Source organism: Pantherophis guttatus, chromosome 6 (genome assembly GCF_059756535.1).
Source record: "Pantherophis guttatus breed Tessera chromosome 6, ASM5975653v1, whole genome shotgun sequence".
NCBI lineage: Eukaryota > Metazoa > Chordata > Lepidosauria > Squamata > Colubridae > Pantherophis > Pantherophis guttatus.
In genome coordinates, this window is record NC_142068.1 from 16,080,001 (window position 1) to 16,092,995 (window position 12,995).

Here is a 12,995-nt window from a genome sequence, read left to right on the forward strand (position 1 = left end):
TTTATCAATTTTTATTTATTTATCAAATTTATTTGCCACCTATCTCACAATTCAGGCAACTGTGAGGGACTTGAATATTTTTTGCCGTCTGCCAGGCTAAAGCTTTTGTGGAATGACCAGTCTAGCATTTTCTTTTCTGAGATGTTTTTAGCAAAAACTGCTTCGTATTAATATTCTTTCGCACGTTTACTAGGCCAACAAATTCTGACAGCTGCCACCAAAGCAACAAACGCAATACACACACTTAGTTCCTTTGGGAACGTTTTTAACATAGTAAATACTTCAAGTCAGTAGTGCACCTTATTTTTTACAAGCCCAAATAAAACTCCTTCTAATGACACCTGCAGTTTAATTATGATAATAAAATAAAATGTAATCAGATTGTGAGCCAAGTAACACATGAAATAAACTCTGCTAAATATATAGCAGAGATATATTTAACAAAACCATTATTTGTTTTCCTGAATACATACAGTATTTCAACCCAAGCAAATAAAACCATTTTCTTACATTAATGGATGGTTGGTAAATAAATTATCCTTTTATTAACTTCTGCATTGAAAGTTTTAACATGTGCATTAAATGGGAAGGCAAGCTTGTCCTAATTCTGAAATATATTTGCCTATTTAATCATCAGTCCAGCTTTAAATATCAGGATAATAAACCCAGTTAACAAAACACTTTAATAAATCACCAAGTGTTTGTTTGGACAGTTAGATAATCTTTGCAATATTTTAAGGTTCAATTCTAGGAGCAACATTTTAAAAACAATTATAAGGAATACGTATGATTTAACATTGGGACTACTGAGCTTTTGAAGTTTGCTGAACTTGGTTAATTTCTTGTAGAGGCTTCAGTATCGGATTAAGCACCATCATAGTGTGTCTATATTTATTAACTGTCTCCTTCATAGGTTGCCTGGACTATGCATGTCAAGTATGACTGCAGTACAGTGTTGGAGAAACTTTTCGGCACTGAGTGCTGAAACAGGAGCATGTGCACCGGGAGGAGCGCCAGAAACCAGAAGAGCAGCTTTCTGGTGCACACGTGCAGGAGCACTGGAAACTGGAAGAGCAGTTCCCCAGCGTGCATGCTCGCACCAGGAAGCTGAGCTTCCGGTTTCCAGCATGCACATGCACGCTGGTCATCTGGGCCTCCGGTTTCTGGTGCACATGCACATGTGAAGACCAGCTAGCCAGCACGTATGTGCGCGCTGGAACAAGGAAGAGCAACAGGTGATGGCTGGCATGCCCGGAGAGATGGCTTTCGTGCCACTTTTGGCACGTGTGCCATAGGTTCGCCGTCACAGCTATACTATATCCAAATTAATCTTTAGAAATAAATAAAATATGGGATAATGATTGAATGAATGGAGAGGGAGAGGGAGAAAACTCGCAGAAAGAGAAAATCATGAGAGAAAGAAGGTAAAGATGAATATTGAACTGGTGAACCTTAACAAATAGCCACCAAAGGGAATTTAGCCCAGTTAAATTATTTCATCAGGACAGCATAATATTATGGTAATGTATGGATTAAGATCAAACACTTACACAATGCTTACTAGATAGTGTAAGTATTTATAAAACTGGAATACTTCCTTTTCCCTTACAGATTAATACTAAACCAACAATAATCTGGTCAACATTACTCCAATCAATGAACTACTCAGACAAAGAATCAAACAGTAAGCAACAGCCTAATCAAGAATTCTCCCACCAATACTGAAAAAGACACTTATGTATAAACAGACAGCAAACCCCACTCCCTTCTAGCACTGATGATGTTATCTAGTTAGGAGATGAAATGCCTGTGAGGAAGGAACCAAGTTCAGAGACCACACCAAAGACCTCACACTTATTCATATTTTTGCTTAAAACATTTACACAACTGAAGCAATCTCTCTGCTCAGATTTGGGATCCGGCTTAGATTTTTCAGCCCATAAAGTGCTGTATCTATAGGATTACAATATTTTCTTGTTTTTAATTTTAACAAAACGATTTTTGTTTCATAAAATGTGGTGATAATAACAGAACACAGTAAGAAGAGTACCATTTTCTGGTCTATAATTGCACTGAGGAGAATACAGCTTCACTTAAGGCAATAGCATCATTACAGGAATAACATAACAGAATGTGCACATATTTTAAAGGCCTACAAGAATGATAGATGAAAAATGCTAATTCCTGATGCCTCTAAGAATGTTATTGCAACATAAAGGTCATTTCTTCAATCTGGTGGAACATCCTCAGCTGAGAATGGTAAATTAAAAACTTCAGCTGCAACAAAGACATACACATGTAGACTCAGGCAAGGTAAAAAAAATTAAATTCTTCATCAAGGTTGATTACTAGAATTGTAATGGAAAGCTGAGTTTCAATAATAACTTTTTAAAAAATGAAACACTCATGAACCTCATCACTAAAGGCAGTATGAAAGCTAAATTAAAGAGATGCATTTTGACATCTTTTCTAAGACCAGAGAGACTTGGGGCCAATCACAATTCCATCCCACTGTTTAGAAGCAATTAAAGAGACGGCCTCCCATGAAGAAGGAAAAAGTCTGGAGAGATTAATTATGAGAAAAGTGAGGCAATAAAAATCCATGCCTTAAGCTTGAGTCATGTATAAACCCAAATTTAAAAGCTAAGAAAGGAGGATTGAGAAGCCCTTAAATCATCGTGATATTTGACATACGAATTCTACTTTCCTCTTATCCATTCATCTAGTTAATTCCTCATTCAAAGACTGTCTTCACATTTCCAAGCCTAATCTGTATTGGAATGAAAGATTTAATGAATGTGAGAATGATATTTTTGCTCAATCATAATGTACCCGATGGGGGAGCTGATTCAATCTTGCGGATCAGGAATGGAGAATTAAAACAGAACTATGATGACACAAACATTTGGAAATTGCACTCTCCTGAACAAGTTGCACCCATGATGGCATCTGCAGGAACAGCACAACAACTATTCTTTCATTCCCATGTGATTCTAATCAGAAAATGAAGGATTTCAAATCACATAAAGTAGGCATATACTGTAACATGGCATGGGTCTAGGTTAGGAGTGTCAAACTCGTGTCGTCATGGTGGCGTCACATGACGTACATGACTCCCTGCTCAAGCAGGAGACCCTATACCCGTGATGGCGAACCTATGGCATGCGTGCCACAGGTGGCCACAGAGCCATATCAGTGGGCACGCGAGCTCAGCTCCGGCATGCATGTGTGCACTGGTCAGCTGATTTTTGGGCCTTTTGGGCCCACCAGAAGTCAGGAAAAAGGCTGTTCCCGGCCTCCGGAGGGCCTCCGGGGGAGTGGGAAAGGCCATTTATGCCTTCCCTAGCCTCCTAGAAAGGCTCTGGAGCCTGGGGAGAGCGAAAAACGGGCCTACCTTGCCATTGCATGCCAAAAGTGGGGGGAGCACGGGGGGGTGTCGCACACACATACGTGGGGGTGGGGTGCATAGAATTATGGGTGTGGGCACTTGCATGAGCGACCCCCCCACACTCCCCACACTTTTGGCACACGATGGCAAAAAGGTTAGCCATCATTGCCCTATACCATTTCAGACAGGTGGCTGTCCAGTCTTTTCTTAAAAACCATTTTTCATTGTGGTTGTTCTCATTCAGCCTGATGGATTGTTGAGTTGTGCATCAGAAAGAAGAGGCAAGGCATTTAAGGATGGAAATTGTTAAAATTGTTTTTAAAAATCTGCAGCTTCTCCAGGTCTTGTTTAATTAACCTGAACATGATAGGCCCAATGGTGTTAAGCCAAGCCCAAAGGAGTCCCTCTTTTCATTTTTGATGAAGAAAAAGGCTGTAGCACCTGGCTGTACTACTATATATGACTTCTATTGTAGCCCTCTATTTGCAAGGCAGTGGAATCTCCAAAATCTAAGACATACCCTTTTCTTGCTCCATTTAATAACTCCTTAAATAGCGGAGGGCATACAGTCAATCAGAATACAGCTGGAAGGGATCTTAGAGATCTTCCAGTCTCCTGCTCAAGCAGGAGACTCTATACCATTTCAGATAGGTAGCTGTCCAGTCTCTTCTTTAAAACCTCCAATGATGAAGCACCTACAACTTCTGAAGGCAAGCTGTTCCACTGGTTAATTGCCCTCTTTGTTAGGAAGTTTCTTCTTAACTCCAGGTTGCTTCTCTCCTTGGTTAGTTTCCATCCATTTTTTCTTGTCTTGCCATTCTGGTGGTTTGAAAAATAACTTGATCCCCCTCTTCTTTGTGGCAGCCCCTCAAATACTGGAATATGGTTATCATGTCACTCCCAGTCCTTTTTGTTTTTTAATTGAAGACATCAACCTAGAGTTCTCACATTAGAGTTTTCACTCAAGGAACAAATGATCAAGCTCAAGTTATTCTACTTCAGACACATCATGTGAAGATTCAGCTCCCTAGAAAAGGCTCTAATGCTGGGAAAGGTGGAAGAAATGAGAAGAAAAGGACAACCAATAGCAAGGTGGGTGAACATAGTATAGTGGTGGTGAGTTCACCATTGGAAGGAATAAATTCTCTTGGAAAAATCTAAGTAGTCAGTAGGAATCACATATGAATTGACAGCAGATGATGATGATGATGATGATGTAGGAAAAGGAAGCAGCAATGACGTTAGCAGCTTTATGTCTAGCTGGATGGCCAAGTCACAATTAATGGTTTTGGAGTATAATTTGGCAATTCCAATATTACTACAAAAACCAAATAACTGTATTTTTGGTTAAGAGCCTTAATATGCTTTTAGGGCTTATTTATTTGCACAGGTCCAAGTAATAATGTATGGCTGTGAGAGATGGACCATAAAGAAGGCTGAGGGCCAAAGAACTGATGCTTTCAAATTTTGGTGTTGGAGAAGACTCTTTAGGGTCCCTTGGACTGCAAGGAGATCAGATCAGTCAATCCTAAAGGAAATCAACCCTGACTGTTCTTTGGAAGGACTAAAGCTCAAATATTTTGGCCACCTAATGAGAAGAAAGGACTCATTGGAAACAATCCTGATGTTGGGAAAGATTGAAGGCAAAAAAGGAAGAGATGGCAGAAGATGAGATGGTTAGATAGTGTCCTTGAAGCAATAGACATAAATTTGGGCAAACTCCAGGAGATAATGGAGGACAAGATGTCTGTTATAATATGGTCCATAGGGTTGTGAAGAATTAGATATGACTTAGTGACTGAACAACAAAAACAAATTTGCCCAAGGAGCTTCCAGATTCTTGTCAGCTAATACTAAAACCAACTTGTTGGTTGGTTGACCAATTTATTAACTAATACTAAAATAGATTACAATCTGACATCATGTAAGGCAACTTCTAGTTTTCCTAAACTATGGAAAATATGGAAAAAGCCTATCCCACATCACATTCATTTCCTGTTGTAAACATAATGGAGAGCCTTTTCAGAAATGGTATCACTATTTTGGAACATCCCACAAGTAACTCTATCCCTTGTCTACTGATTTGCCAAGCAAGTAATTTCAGGGAGTGTTTGGGGTTGGGGGTGGGGGGCTTTAGGTCTGAAATGATCTCTTCCCTTAGAGGCTGCTCGGGTACATTAGGGCTAATCAAGAAGCTTCATTCTCCTCCTAAGGGTTTAAATAAAGAAAATGTTTTTTTTTTATCTTGCTATAACCCAAGACTAACAGCAAAAAATGTGGGATGATTGAATAATTAGCAGTCACTATTCTTTTCAAATGACTTTTAAGCTTTACACAGAATAGCCATAGTCTACACTACTTTGATGTCTACATTTTTTCTTCTTCCTTTCCCTATGGAATATAGCATTTCATGTATTTTGCAACAATAAATCTATTATTCTTTATGGTACCTTAAGGCTTTCTGTTGATGCTGCTGTTGTTTTGCTGACTACTGATTACTTTAATTTAATTAGCAATTGTTTGATCGTTTTATTTAAAACTTGCCTTAAGTGTTGTTTTAATGTCTATTTTTGTTATAGTGTACTTAGTCTCCTCAGATTTCTGGTGTCTGTTTTTCCTTCCCCCCCACCTTTTTTTTAGGGAATTTGAAAAGTAAGGCTATATTTTTGAAAGCAGCACAGCACAACTTTTGTCCAATAGCACTCTTGCTCTCCATGTGTGTTACTGCCATGGCAAACAGCCATGGCATTGTTTTATCCAGCACAACCTATGGCGTCTGGCCTTTACAACTTGTGAAGAGTGTGCTATATAGCTTAGTTGGCTAAGCAACTTATTGTGCAAACTTTCAATTTGTATATCTGCCATACGTAACATAGAATTAAACACAGAATTAAATTGCAAAGATAAACAATAAAGATTAAAACTGCAAATCAATACATAAACAGCTGAAACTGAAGCCAAAACACAATACAATCAACCCTCAAATCATTTACTTGTTAGGGTCAGCCAACATACTGGCTTGATGCCTGGAGGAAAAAAAACAGGTTTTTAAAGCCTTATGGAAAGCCAATAGCACTGAAGGCCTTTGAATCTCAGGAGATACATTAACCCAACACAAAAGGAATATCTACTGCATTCCACCATATGACATTGTCTCATAGAGCCGGGGTCTCCAACCTTGGCAACTTTAAGACTTGTGGACTTCAACTCCCAGAGTACCTCAGCCAGCTTTGCTGTCTGAGGAAATTTGGGAGTTGAAGTCCACAAGTCTTAAAGTTGCCAAGGTTGGAGACCCCTGGCATAGAGGAAATCTGAAACATCCCCATTCTGTTGGCTCTTGAAAGTTAGGCAGATATAATCAGAGGTAAGCACTCTTATAACTTAACTTAGCCTTATGCCATGAAGGGCTTTATAAGTGGGTAATAACCATCAAGTTGAATTCCACCCAGAAAGAGCACCAAGTTTATAAGAAGCCAGTCCAGTCTGTGAAGTGGTGATCTTACATGGTTTTACTAAGGTGAATTTAGAACTATGGATGACACCGCATACTACCAATTGAAGTTTCTGAACAGTCTTCAAAGGTAGCACCTTATGCAGCGTGAAACAACAGTCGAAATGAGAGATAAACAAGAAATGAGTAAACCTGAGCAGAACCTCATTCAATCCATGAATCCATCTTTTTTTAAAAAAAAATGGGGATTTTTTTTTCTCCCCCCACCTTTTTTTTTTTTTTTTAAAGAAAAACACTCCATCACAAAGCAGGAAATGCAGGTCAACCTAATTAAGATTACTGCAGGAATTAAAAGAACAGCTACAGGTAATCTTCTACTTACAACAATTCAAATCTCCATTCCCTCCCCACTCTGGGGCCAGCCAGAGGTGATATTTGCCGGTTCTCCGAACTACTCAAAATTTCCACTACTGGTTCTCCAGAACTTGTCAGAGCCTGCTGGATTTCACCCCTGGGCAAACTCACTTAACAACTGTCTTGTTTAGCAACAGAAACGGTCTTTTGTGGTTTTAAATCAAGGGGTCCCTGTGTATTAATCTGCTATAGCCTACCAGTGGGCATGTTGCTTAAGACCTCTGAGGCTGACACTCCTTCCATAGAATGCAAACCAAGTCGACTTATTTTATTTACTCCAAATGCAAGAAGGCATTGCAGTTTCAGAATTACATACTTCCCCCAGTGTTTTAATCCTGTAATAATATTAAATTCCAGTTATCATCTCCCACCCCCCCATCCACCCTCTTTTTTCCGTTTGTCTCGTTCTGAGCCCTCTTTTCTCAGCTTATGTGAAAGCCATTCCATCTACTTTTCTTCCATTATCCTAAGTACTTAAATTTCATTTTCAATGAAGCAGGCCTTAATGAATATTTATGAATAGGTCCTGCAGTGTTCACTCAATGTGTAGACTTCCCCCTCGCAGCAGGCTGCAGCTTTATATTATGCCTTTTATTACTAAAATGTTAGCCATACAAATCGATGTCACAATGAAGAAAATAAGAAAATAACAGCTTCTCTTGTAAATTTAACACTTTCGTCAGAAGAGTTTCATGCATCATAGGGCTTCAGGGCCCGGAGCATAACCCCAGATCACACTTTTAAAATGTGAGACATTTTACTTTTAAATCATCCAAGTTACTAAAAATTTTTACTTCTCAACCGCATCCTATAAAACACAACAAAAGTGATCGAAGAGATGCTGGAGGGATTTCTATCTGCTTACATGTTTTTTAATATTATTTATTTATTTATTTATTTATTTATTAAATTTTTATACCGCCCCCTCTCCCGAAGGACTTGGGGCAGTGAACAGCCAAAATTAAAAATGCACAATACAAACATTAAAATACTTCAAAATGAAATTAAATTTATGTTTGGCTTCCCCAATTTAAAACCCCTTACCCATAAAATTCCCCAATTAAAAGATTTTTAACCCAGCCTGGCTTGCTGAAATAAAAAAGTCTTCAGGGGCCGGCGGAAGGTCCAGAGGTCTGGGATCAGTCGTATCCCTGGGGGTAGTTCATTCCAGAGGGTGGGTGCCCCCACAGAGAAGGCTCTTCCCCGGGGGGTCGCCAGCTGACATTGCCTGACCGACGGCACCCTGAGGAGGCCCTCTCTGTGGGAGCGTATTGGCCGGTGGGAGGTTATCAGAGGCAGAAGGTGGTCTCGTAAATAACCGGGCCCTAAGCCATGGAGCGCTTTGAAGATGAGAACCAATACCTTGAAGCGCACCCGGAAGACCACTGGAAGCCAATGCAGTTCACGCAGGAGAGGTGTCACGTGGGAGCGCCATGTCGCCCCCATAAGTACCCGCGCGGCCAGATTCTGCACCAGTATAAAATATAAAAATTATACTCTAAAATTATTTCCTAAAATTGTCAAATTTCAGGAACAAAGTTCTCATGTGAAAAAAACCCTCATGTGGAAAAAAAACAACTTTAAATATGATTAAAGGATACTTTCCTTTGATAAATAAAGATACATAAAAAATATCACATTTCTGAGAAAAAAAGCAAATTGTGAAAATTCTTCCATATTATGGGTAGATATTGCAAGAAGTATAGACAAGAAGTTAGGCACATTCTTGTTTATTTAGTCCTTCTAAATGCTTTTTTTTCATGTTACAAAATACAGAGGGACAGTCTGAAACATATTAACACACATTCTTTTAATATTTTTATTTTAATTAATTTTTAAATCTATACGCTGTTCATCTCACTGTCAAATAACTCTGGGTGGCTTACAACATCATAAAACCCAACATACAAAACATAAAATATTAAAAGGAAGAAAGTTTAAAAACCAAAGTTTAAAATGCAATGGGGTAGGGCAGAGGTTGGCAACCTTAAACACTCAAAGAGCCATTTGGACCCGTTTCCCACAGAAAATACTGGAAGGCACAAAATCCTCCCTGTGCCTGACTATTTTCTGAGCAGCCGCAGAACTAGCATATGTAGTTGAATTAAACATTGTTTTCTTCTGAAACTTTTCTTTTCTTGGATTTATCCATGGTTGGCCTACTGGGGGTCGAAAAGTTCAATAAATTGTGTGCCGATGGGTATCACACATTGGTGGTTGTAATGCATATTTTGAGCAACAGGGAGCCACAGCAGAGGGATGAAAGAGCCACATGCGGCTCCAGAGTCGCGGGTTGCTGTTCCCTGGGTAAGGGGTGGGGAATCTTCTTCCTAATCCACTAACCACTTCTAGCATTTGCTAATATTCAATCAAAGAGAAGGTGACACCTCAAAGAATGTAGGCCCAGGAAATTTCACAGTCATCATTTTGAAAGTCTGCATTTGTACCGTGCTGTTTATCTCACACTTTCTCACTTCTGTATATGATGAGGCAAATCCATGTTTGCATCTTACTATTTCAATCTCAAGACTGTTGGATACACACACTTCCTGCCACCAACTTGTTTCCTTTTTTAAAACTATTATATTTCAAAAACAAACATTAAAATACAAACTAACATAGAAGGGGAAAAAAAGGAAGGGAAATAGCAAGAGATGTTAAAAAGTGACCAGAAAAAATGCATCAGACAAATATATAATAAAAGTGATCTCGAACTTTTTTCAGTAGAGAGATAAATAATACAATACAACAACTTTTCTCTTGGTTTACATGAATAATATGTTTAAATGTTTAAAATATCTTAAAATACTAATACCATGTTTTCCCAAAAATAAGACCCTGTCTTATATTTTTTGAACCCCAAAATAAGCACTTGGCCTTATTTTCGGGGAGGTCTTATTATTTTAGGGCACTTGGAACAAGATGGGGTTCCTCTTGCCATCTTACCTGATTTCAAGCTCTGCATTTAAATATTTTTGGGGAGGGCTTATTTTTGGAGGGAGACTTATTTTAGTGCATGCGCTCAAAAGTCTGATTGGGCTTATTATCAGGGGATGTCTTATTTTCGGGGAAACAGGGTAATCAACACTAAAAACCAATATTTGTTTTATATTCCTGTCTTAATTTTAACACACAATAATGTCAGGCCTGGAAGCCATCTTTTGCATTGGACCTTCAGGCCTGCCACATGTACTGCTGTGGGAAAATGGGATGGGGGATTGTGTGGAGCAGGGATGATATATAGTCATAATAACATTCCTTTCTCAAAGAGTCAAGGACATTTTGCACTGCACCTGGAGGAGTGTGGCTGAGAGGCATCTCCAGTTGGGACGGTATTTTGATTGGACCATGTGATGAACTTGTGGTGCAGGGGAAGGGACTAGGACTTTTCTTTGGGTGGGGAAAACCTGGAAACTTTCAGATTCGGGTTTTCCCAGATGTGCCAATATTACACCTCTAATAAAATTGAACTTTGAGGAACCTCAAGTCTCGGAGTCTTCTTTCATTGGGAGTGTTACTTGGAACCCTGACAAATAAATTATCAAACATGGATTCCCATATATTGGAAAAAAACCAAATATTTCTCTAGTCAAATCACATCTAATCATCAAATCTCAAAGTCAAAAATTAATTCTTCTCTTTATCTTGTAAGAAATTTAGCAGTGGTCTGTATGTCATGAGAAATTTAATCAAATTATTTTCCCCAAGCAAATTATTCAACCAACTTGTTATTTTCTTGGTGCAGAATAGAGGAGGAATCACTTGATGGCCTCATCATCTCTATTTTTGTACTGCTAAGTATATAAAGGGATTAAAGCAGGAGTAATATAAAGCCAACTCTTTGGGATTTCCCATAATAAATACCCCCGTATGGTTTCCATTAATTCCTTATTCTCATTTTGCCACTGGTTTAAGGTTTGCTGATGTTGAATATTCAAGAGGGATAGAAGGATGGATGGGTGGATAAATGATAGATAGATAGATAGATAGATAGATAGATAGATAGATAGATAGATGATAGACAGACATTTAACTCATTTTAATGTGCTTCATTTCATTCTATGCAGACAAAACTACTTACATATTTTTGTTTAAGAATACACTTACTTTTGCCATAGTGAATGTGCTTACTTACATTAGATTTATATTTTTATTAATTGCATAGTGGATGATGTCAACAAAGGCAGGCTGCCAAGTTTAATGTGAAAATTCAAAGAAAACTAATGATCAGTCACAATATGGGATGTCCTTCCCATTACAAACAAATAAATTAGATTTAAAAACAGGACGACAATTAATCACATAATGGTCATGCTGAGATTAGGAAAATGTCTTGCATTGCTCCAACTACTGTTGATAGTGATTGATACTGTGCATTTATTTGTAGTGTGCTTATGTTTAATTATGAGTATGCATTACATTCTTTTTACCTGTAGCCTGCTTAGTTATAGACATACATAAGCTTTAAAAATCTATTGCCATTTCTGTGCTGACATCACAAAACCTGCAGTGCCATTTGTCCTTCCTCTGGTGTTCTATGGATGACCATGAGATTGACATTAATTATGATAAGCACTGCCGATAGGAAATTATTTTACAAAATCAAATTTGTTTGGAGAACATTTCATGGAAATAAATTTATTTGGGAATACATGTTATATACAACATTTGAGAACTGGACTTTTTAACAGTCAATGCACTTTTCAAATAGACAGCTATTTAAAGTTTCAACTGCGAAAACATCTTAGGGAGATATTTACGCAAGTGAGATTCAAACAGCTCGACACAATGGTCAGATATGGGAGATTCCATTCTATCCCTATAATAGGGGAATCCCTATAATAGATATCTCTGCATTTGCGGAGCGGCAGAGATAGAAGACCTGACTCACATCCTATTTGACTGTATAAGAGGGTGAGAGACAGATAACTTGGTCTATATACTAAACAAATGACCCATTGGGATCCCCATATCAAAACAACTTACCTTATGTGCAACCAGAATCTGAAAATAATATTTAACACAGCATAGTATCTGAGCAAAATGGTTCAGCTGAGATCAGCAAATGTGGGACTGATTGGGGTAGATTGTAGGGATGATACCAAAATATAATTTTGTCATATTTTATTTATCTATATATTAAACTAGTTGGACACCCGTGCTTCACTACGGAACTATATGCTCGGGCTTGATAAATTGACACTTGCAGCCTGAAACTTAATGTAGAATGTGTAACTCTGTAGCATCAGAGTGTGTTAATATAATGCAACTGGCAGTTGGAACAGAGGGGGAAGGGGAGTAGAATGTCCCAGTCCACAGCATCCATCGGTATTCATCTGGCTAGCATCCTGTCAGTGTGTGAAAGAGTTGAGGGGTGTTTGGAAACTCAAACAGTATTTGCTGTGTCAGCAGGAAGGAGGCTGGGCGTGGCTTAGCTCAACTGTTCTGTAGTAAAGCTGCTTCCTGCTGTGAAAGTAAAACTGAAAGTGAAACTCCTCTCCTCTGCTTGTGTTGCATTTGAAACAGATTTCTTTTCAGGTAAGGAGTTGGGAGAAGAACTCCTTAGCACCAGAGCATGTTAATAATAATATAGGAAATACCAATGCTCTGATGCTCATTTCAAAAAATCCTTTTTTAGTGAGCACCTAGAAGCCAAGAAGAACACATGTGGCAAATTTCAAGTTTTCAATTTCATTTTAAACTGTAATTTGATTCCAATTTCATTTTAAACTGTAATTTGAT

At 38.4% G+C, this 12,995-nt stretch overlaps 1 protein-coding gene across 8 annotated transcripts in view; it reads right to left on the minus strand.

Annotated features, from left to right (window-relative positions):
• NLGN1 (neuroligin 1) overlaps positions 1-12,995 on the minus strand; it is a 768,195-nt gene that overhangs the window by 192,617 nt on the left and 562,583 nt on the right. The window lies entirely within an intron of this gene.